At 34.9% G+C, this 9,414-nt stretch overlaps 1 long non-coding RNA gene across 1 annotated transcript; it reads left to right on the top strand.

Annotated features, from left to right (window-relative positions):
* The first annotated feature begins 2,096 nt into the window (after positions 1-2,096).
* On the top strand, positions 2,097-7,655 carry LOC116440722. Its single transcript, XR_004238745.1, has 2 exons — positions 2,097-2,218; positions 3,206-7,655. It is a non-coding gene; the product is annotated as an uncharacterized LOC116440722 (long non-coding RNA).
* The last annotated feature ends 1,759 nt before the right edge of the window (positions 7,656-9,414 follow it).

The following is a 9,414-nucleotide window of genomic DNA, read 5'->3' as shown; positions in this document are numbered from 1 at the left end:
CAGGAGTATCTAGAGTCTGTACAGACATTTTTTCATAATAATTATTCAACATGCAGTTTTATCTTTTTCACAGTGTCTTCACACCTTATACAGTATGCAGCACAGCTACAGTCATGAGTAGTTTATCCTGGCTTTCCCGTGTCTTCTGAAGGCTATAATGAATGCTAAAAGATATATAAGCAAACCTATCCATCTCTCACAAAGCATTACACTCCATCAGGAATTACCATCTATATCCAGTCTGCTTCCTCATACCCAAATTAAGAATCCAGAGAAATTACCCCAAAATAAATTACAAGGCAATGCTCTTGCCGTGGGATCCCACCTGTCTGCACAGCAATGACATCTCTTCTGGGATCTGTCCCTTACTCTACATCTGAACCTATTTCATAGCATATTATTTTGCAGCTCAAAATTCTCTGGTCTTGGTTGTGCCACTGAGATGGTGCATGGAATGCTGCTGGTTCAGTAACAATGCTCCACTAGAATAATTACATCTTGTAACTTCCCTGTATGCCTCCTGCATGCTCTCAGTACTCAAGGTCATTGACTATCACTGTTCTTTGTTGTACAGAAGCAAAGCTGCTTCTCATTGCCATTATTATTTTGATCCATGAATGCTTGGGAGACCAAGCAGAAAGAGAATTTTTACTTCTATGTCTATTTTTGTGTCAACTATTATTTTGTGTCAACTATATCTGTTTTTGTGACAGATTTTCTGCTCTTCCAGGGTATAGAGTACATCCACTGGCCTTCCTCCATGAACAGTTTTTGATGGCGAGTTTTGAGAGATACACAGGGACACATATATTTCTTTTTTTATATTGCATCTATTGTGTTCTATTTAAGTATACATTGACAAAGATATTCTGCTGAGTTAACAGTTGACTTTTTCAGGGAAATCTGGGAGAGATCCCCCATCCCACACCCTTTCTAATCAATTCAGTAGCTGGGAAACAGAACCAGACAAGTTCAGACAAAAAGCTGTGCAATTATTTTTAACAGGGTGGACAGGTGTTTATTGGTATAACTGACACCACTATTGTAGATTCTTTCTTAATGCAGAATAGCTACAAATACTTAGTTATGAAGAATTTTGTGTAATTTAATACATAGATGACATGCATTCAATAAGCTTATATTACTCATATCTTACTTTGCTGTTTCTCTATTTATGGTTATAATCCATCTGCTAAAAGCATCAGGTATTTTTTTTGTAAATGCGTTTTGCTACTCTATGGACAATTTCTTCTTAAACATGTCATTTAGCTATTGTATGTTCAGTTGTACCCATCATTTTAGAAAAATCACTTTATATTTATCACACTGCAAGAGTCTTCTGTTAAATCAACACAAAATTTTATCCTTTTCTTCACAATTACACCTCTAAATGCAGAATTATTAATTCACACTGTTAGCTCACAATCTGCCACAGACTTGCAAGTCTTGCACACTCCACAGAGACCATGATATAATCCACAATCTTCTGATCACCTTCCATTTTGTGTTGGGAATTAAATTTTCCAACACTTGATCCTTGCATGGTCAAGGTAGAACTTCTTTATATAGAAAGCTTGCCTAACCTAGGTCTCCTGCAGTGTGGTATGGAAAGGTCATTCTGAATCAAAAAAAAAAATTACCGTTTTTCAGAAAGAAAATTATGATTTTATAAAACATCATTGTTGAGTTCAAAAGAGATAAATAAGTCAGAATGGTGTAAAGTAGCATGTAAAGATGCAAGTTTTAAGGCTCAAAATACCACGACTAATTCAATATCAAGGTTTAGAAGATGACTTAAAAAGCAAATTCCTAGGTGATCAAACTCAATTGATGGTATTTTTCATAAATCACATTCAAATGTGACCTGAAAATAAACTGCCTAGTGTTTGCATTAATTCCATCACATTAGAAGTGTCAGGCTCACCTGTTTCATTTTAGCTAGATTCTGATTGAGTTAAAGATTAGGGCCTGAATAAGTCTGTTATGTGGTGGACTGGATGAATGGGTTGGTTGGTTTTTTGATTTCAACCTGTAGTTTTCCAAAATTAATCCACATTATTTATGTTTCAGAGATGCCTGTTTTCTACTGTTTGAAGGTTGGTTGTCATGACATGTCCCTGTGTTGCAGAGAGCCTGCAACAGTAGAAATGAGAGTCATAATTTCTATTCCTATTCTCCCAGATTGAAGACAATCCACATAAATGGCAATATTACAAAGGTAAATAATGTTCAGGACAAAGTACTTCTCCAAATAATTTTTAATTTCTTGTTGATTAAACAACCACTGAAGCAGAATGACAATGTGGAAAGTGTGAAGACAATAATCTTATTTTGCTCTACCCTTACTTCTTGTCTGAGTCAGTGTTTCTATGCACAAAGGTGAGATAGTCTTCAAGATGTTTAGGTACTCTCAACTTCATTTGCTCCTAAAGACTCGAACATTTTCTAGTAACTATGAATGGGCCAGTATTGTTCTCACTCTATTAAAAATGAAACACAATAAATATTATCTAACAGAAGGAGGGAGACATTTCCCCAGAATAGAAGGCAACAAATTGTCAGCTCTATTTGGACAAGAACTTTAATTTTCAACTAAGCAATCCCATGTACTAGGAAAAGAAAATCTTTTCAATTTGGAGGACTTTGACAAATATTAATATATCACAGTTGCAATGGGATTCATTTATGCTGTGGAATCTAAGAGGTCAGTACATCTGTAAAGACTTATAGTACTTAAGAGATGATCGTACAAGACATATGGTTTAATCATGATGTATTTAAGCCTTTTTTATCTGCTTAAGAATTCAATGTTTTTCTTTCTCTAATTTAAGAAACCATTTGTGATTCCTCTCAACAACCAAAAAAGTATTAATACAGCAGCCAGAATGTATTAAAAATAGAGAAAAAGGTCGAAATTATGTAACTGTAATTGATTACAACTATGATTAAAATATAGATATAATGATTTGAGTGTTAATCCTTATAGGCTTGACATCACACTATATATTGTTATATATGGGTGAATTTCCCATAGAATCTCATTTATAGCACAGTAAATCCTCAGAGGAAGATAATGAAAATGCGGAAGGACCCTGTGATTTATAGCTCAGCATTAATATGTTTATGTCACTAAAGCTGTCTTCTGAGAGCAGTTTATTTTTCTAAAACCATGTCCTCCCAATAATAACCATTGTTTTGTTTTCAGAATGATAACACACGTACATCCAGTGTTGCATGAACCATGGTGGAAAAAGCCTGCCAGAGTTTTAGGTGTCTGCTTGTCATCATTGCCCAACTTGTCCTTCATCATCGTTAGAATGCATATGCTCCTCCCTTCTCACTGATGGCCAGAATTTGGTAAAGGAATGTAGTAACCACAAGCTGTAAAATTACTCCCTGTGCCAAAATTATGGGAAGATTTCCACACAGAAATATCTAATCTGAAGAGATTGTAGCCTTTTCAAATTGCTTATTGAAGGCGGCCTGTTTGTGGTGTGACTTGGAATTGAACGCTTAAATCTGTAAGTGCAGGTCAAGTGTGCAGGCAGCCACATGAAACAGGCTATTGAAAGGGTGCATGGCTACAGCAGCACCACATGGAAATATGACTCTCTCCTATAAACTCAGCCACCAAGTATCACCTTTCAGGAATGTTTTTCTATTTTATATTCTCCTTGGTCTTATTATTTAACAAATAATACTTGCATGCCATCTATCTAGCAGTAGAACAGACTATATAGAGCACGCACAGGACATGAAATATATTCCTTTTATCAACCAAACAAGGGTTAATATTAAAGGTCATTAGAAAAATAAAATCCTAAAATTAAAAGTTATTAAACAGTCCTGCTCATAGATTATCTGATTATGGACTAGGAAAAAATACAAGTTAAAAGTTAATTCAAGAGTATTAACTCGCACAGTCTTAAACATAGGGTTTAGTCTTTAATAATAATCAAGCCTACAAAGGAAACCAAGGGAAAAAAGATATAATCTTAGTGCAGAACATCCATATGTTAATTCATAGTGTAGACAGGAAGCTCTACTTTAATTTTACCTTGTTCAAGCAGTTCCTATTAAGTTCACCAGGATTTACTTTTATCTGTTAAAAGAATGATCTTTTATACTGTTCATTGACATATGTTGAAAACATGTCATTTTCTAAAGGAAGAGAAGATTAGCTGTAATACATACAGAAGTTTTAAGTCTGTGATTAAAATAGGACTAGGCTTCTGAAATCTGTAGTTTAAGCTCTGAGCATAACCATGCCCAGTAGCATATTTCTAGCACTATGATGCATCTCAAAAAAAGATTACAGAGAGGAAGATGGGGAGTATTTTAAAGCGGGAATCTAGTGGCAGCAAAGTCTACAGAAGAGAATAATTTGATAATTTATTAATCAGAAATTTTAGAACACAATATATACCCCAGTTGGGTTCCTAATCAAAGATGAACTCTGCCAATGCCTGAACTTTGTGGTTTTGGCTTGCTCTGGAAGACATAAGAATTTGATTTGGCAAAGATTTGGTTGTAGATGGAGGCTGCTCTGGATAGCACTCTATTGGTTGTCCTTGAGCAAGTACAGAGAGCTTGTAAGATAAGATGCAAGTTTTAACCATCGATATCTCACACAGCATTAAAAGGACTTAAGGATAGCAATAACCTTACTTGTTTCCTAAAATGCCTGTTGTATTCAGTGAGGGCACCATCCCACCTTCCTTTCATAAATAAGTAAATATTTATTCTAGGTGAAAGGTACACTTACCCCGAGGGATAAAATTTGCCCTTGTGATAATATGGAATACATTATAATTTATGCTCTGAATGAATACACTTGCCTACTCAAAAAGATTCTGCAGCATTTTCTTTTCAGATGCCTTCCATATGTGGCTATGGTAGAACCTCATGTGATACTGCCATTGCTCTGAGTCTCCTATGCATGGATTCGGAAGGACAAAGTATTTGGATCTAATACTTAGGATCTATTAACAGGCAGCATCAGCGAAATGGACTCAGAACCAAAAAAAAAAAGAAAAAAAAAGAAATTGTATTCTTATTTGTGCAAAACCTGAAATGGTGCACCAATCTTTTCTTTAAGAAAGTCATATTTTGTCATGCTTAAGTTTTCCTTCATGGGTTTTATATTGACAAGTTGCTTTGAAACAGGTTTTATTGGAATCTTGCTTTTTAATTACATTGCATGCTGGTACTAAGCAGCCATTTTTTTTCATTAATAACAAATGCTGCTATCCTGCTATATAAGAGATTTTTTTGAATTATGTCCAGACTATCAGCAGCCAGACACTGTTTACTTTTAGTGACTGCAGCATGTTTATGTGTGTCTACCTCAACAATTAGAAACAAATAGCCCAGAAAGGATGTACTCTTAGCATCTAAGTAAATAATGGAGATGGATAAATGAAAGTTACTAAATCAAGTTGAAGTACATTTCTAAAGCTGTGTCAGCTGTGCTTTCAGGCCCAAGGAAAACAAAATTGATCACCTGGTCACAGTCCAAGGTCAAAGGTCTGAAACAGAGACTGCTGACACTTAGGTAAATGATATGTTTAAAACAATAGGATAAGAGAAGTTTTCATCTGAAAGGGAAAAGGAGCAAGGAATATATATATATAGAGTAGTGTGGCCTTCAGAAATATGTAAAGACTTTTTACCTCTTTTATTTTCTTCTTCTGAAATAATTAGAGATGCAAATACATCTGAAATCAACAGAATCCTTTCACTGATTCATGAAGTTCCAGGTTTCATAACAGATGTCCAATTATGTTCTGTACTCCAGTACTGAAGGGAAAAATCAGATTTAATTTTTTTTTTTTTCCTCTGCTTATGTTCTTTTTCTTAATGTGTTAGAAGCATCATGTTCTCAAGACTGCTTATCAATAAATAATTCTAAAATGTTTGTTAAATATTAACAATAAAGTAATCTATAAAATCATGTTTTATCCCATGAAATGAAAAGAAATGGAAAATCAGTCTTGCAGAAAACTGTACTCCATGGAATTTTGTGAGTTTGTGTACTTCAAAAATGTGTAAGACTCACCTCTGTTTGAGGGAGCATTAATGGCATCACAGAAAGTTTTACAGGGGGATGACTTTTAAAGTAAAGCCACAGAGATAGGGTTTTCCAAGGACTGTCACACTGGATATATTATTTTCTTTAGCATGGAGTCTATTTGGTATCCATTTAGCACAGTAGAAACTAACATTTTATTGGTACTGTAGCAAAACAGGCAAAATAAGTCTTATTTCCAGAAAATCAGGGAGCATGAGATAAACAATCTTTTGCTAAAGATTAAGTAAGAATTATACATCCAACTCAAGTTTTGATTATAGCCTGCTCAGATAACAGTCCAAATTCCAGATGAAATGCTGATAAAAATGAGGTTGTCAGCAGTCTAAACTAGAAACTGATCCTTTCACTCAGCCAAAGGGGTATAATTATAATTATTAATTATTTCATTTTTACTTGTGCCTTTGTCCAGATAAAGCAAAGTGACTGCATTTCCAGACACTGTTACTTTTCAGTCTAAGATGGTTACTGCATCACCTCCAGTCAGAATAAAACATCTCTGTTGTGTATCACGATTCATCACCCAGCTGAGCTAGAATTCCCTGTTTGCTCTGAAATTGTGGTCTCCTACATGACAGTAAAATTTGTGAAGTCCCATCTCCAGGTTGCCCTGACATTTATTAAATATTTTAGCCAGAAAGAAACATTAAGAAGGACTACAGACTAAGAAGACAATTGAAAAACCTCTAAGAAAGGAAATATCTTATTAATTCATTAAGTCAAACTGCTTGTATCTACACTTGTATGACTAGAATTATGGTTCATTAACTTCATTTCTTTATATGAGTTAATTAGCTCAGAGGAGGCCAGAAATTAATTACCAGCTTATATAGTTTGTGCAGAATGGCATTCTGTTTATTTAGTTTCTCCTATTAACTTTTAATCTCTTCAAACAATAAAAGAGGTAATTAGTATTTTATAAACAAAAATGAATGCAACAAAGGCAAATAATTTGCCAAATAGTGAGGCTCCTGTGTGGAACCTGATAGTTGTGTGGTTCAAGTTACAGACCTTTTCACTGTTAAGTATAAGCAAAAGGAGATTGAAAATATAGGTAGTCTTCAGGCAGGGCCATGCAATCTATCATGAAAGAGGAGCTACCTACTAATACCTCACGGAGCAGAAAAACGAGCCTTAAAAAGTTTCCAGCTGTTTGAAAATAATTGCCCATGTATTCAGCTACAGTAACAGTTGTAGCCAGCTTCACTAAGGTATGGGAACAGAGCAGAACAAAGTGGGAAAACAAAAAGAAACCACTTTCATTTAGGTAAAAAAAGCCACAACAAAGCACTTGAATGAATATATAGGCACATAAATGAGTATACTGTCAATTCATACTATACAATTGTGATACAATCAAGATCAAAAGTCACCAGTGCCTAGTGTTTAACTAAGGTTTCTGTACTAACTATAACATGTATTAAATCTGTTTAGCAACTTAGAAGATAAAACCTTGCATTTTGGGAACATGTATTGAACTTTGCTTCACTTTTTCCCTCTCCAGAGACTGCATATGTGATATTCTTTGTGACTTCTTGGTAATTTTAATAAACACATGTTAAATGTATAAGGACACATTGCAGAGTATATATTCATCACCATATTTTTTGTATACATGACAAAATAAATGCAAATATGTGTCAAGCATGTTACTGAGGAAATATTTCAGGAAATTCTTGATGAGTATTTAAGATATTTATTAGCACTATTTATTCACTTCCCTACATCTGCAAAACCAGGTGCCCTTATCCAACTCTACAAAACCCAGAGAGAGCCATAAAAGCCCTCTTTAAAAAATCTAAAGCCACCATGAACTTAAAGTCTGTAATCTTGAGCCATTCTTGGACTAAAAAAGCATTGTGGGTCTCATTGAAGAGTGAGCCAATGCCCTTCCCACTGGTATCCATTTAAAGTTCCAGTCATATATTCCATACTGTGAGACTGAGAACTGCTAATGTTTCTATGTACAAGAAAGTGTTAGAATCTTACCCTTTCTTAGCCTTTGGCTGTGTGCAATTCGTGGAAGCAAAAAGATAAAATATTGTGGGGTGGATTGTTCTGCCTGTATGAGGCTTCTTGAAGAGTGGGATGAGTCTCAAAATAAATTGATTGCAAGACACTGGCTAGATGTGTTAGGCAGAGAGATATTTTTATAACATGGTTCTATAATTCACCGTTTACCTACAAAATTAATAGTGACTCCATACAGAGTTCCATACAGAACTGCTTTTGGGTAAGGAAGGAAAAGGTACAATGAGTATATTAACTATTTACCAGTGTGGCTTAATTGCTTTATTTTTTTTTCTAGAATCAAATAATATTCATTAATATATAAAAAATGACATCCAGTACAGTCTTTAAATGGTGATCATTTGAACCAGAATCCCCTGGCTAGTGGTGTTTATTTTGTGTCGTAAAACCAACATAACAAAACCTTGTTGGAGTTGCTTAAATCCAAAAGAACACTCCACAGATCTTCCTCATGCACAGTGGGGTAAATTTAGGCTCAGCTGAAGACAACAGCAAAACCTTACTGACTGCAGAGACAGGGTTTCCCCGACTGAAATCCTACATTTCAGAACTCTTTCAAGCTTCATCTAAGCTAAGAAATAGAAGTGTCCTTTCTCACAGTGGGTCTTATTATCAGGTCAGCACATGATATAAACAAAGAAACATTTGGAAAAAATCGAAGAAAACTTCTGCTAGAATTGAAAAACTTCATTTAAATGACAGAAAGATATTATCCAATATCCTTTATTCTTGCATAACTCTAAGAATAAAAGCCACAATAATTATTGCCATTTTGAAGGCTGTGGCAACAAAGGATGAAATGGTAACTTTCTCCAACATGCCAGAGACTTTGAAAAGTAAAGGAATTGGAAAGGATTTCAAGGCATTCAATGAGACCTGAAGCTGATTGTATCAATGTTTCATCGATGAAACACAGTATTTCCCACTATCTCTTCAGCATACACAAAGGTCTTCATTGGAATTGTTTAAATCATCACGATTATTTTAGACTCTGACAAAGAATAGAATTTTCCTTTCTCTCTCTGTCTTGTATTTTATTCTTCTTTTGTCTTAAAATCCTCTTGATGTGAAACAGCTGCCATCTTCAACCTGATTAACTGATAGACATGGGTTCTTTATTGCCAGCATTAGCTTTACAGCACAAATCACACGGCTTCAAAAGGCTGGGAAAACGATCAAACTGCTCATGACTATTACAAATGAGTTCAAGCAATTCACCACTCCTAACTGGTGCTGCCTTTGCACGTGATTTTTCCCAGATAATTCCTGAATATGCAGACATTCCATGTCAAGTT

This window comes from Corvus moneduloides, chromosome 1, assembly GCF_009650955.1.
Source record: "Corvus moneduloides isolate bCorMon1 chromosome 1, bCorMon1.pri, whole genome shotgun sequence".
In the NCBI taxonomy this organism is placed as follows: domain Eukaryota; kingdom Metazoa; phylum Chordata; class Aves; order Passeriformes; family Corvidae; genus Corvus; species Corvus moneduloides.
Note: the sequence above shows the minus strand (reverse complement) of the source record. Positions and strands in the feature narration are given on the sequence as shown.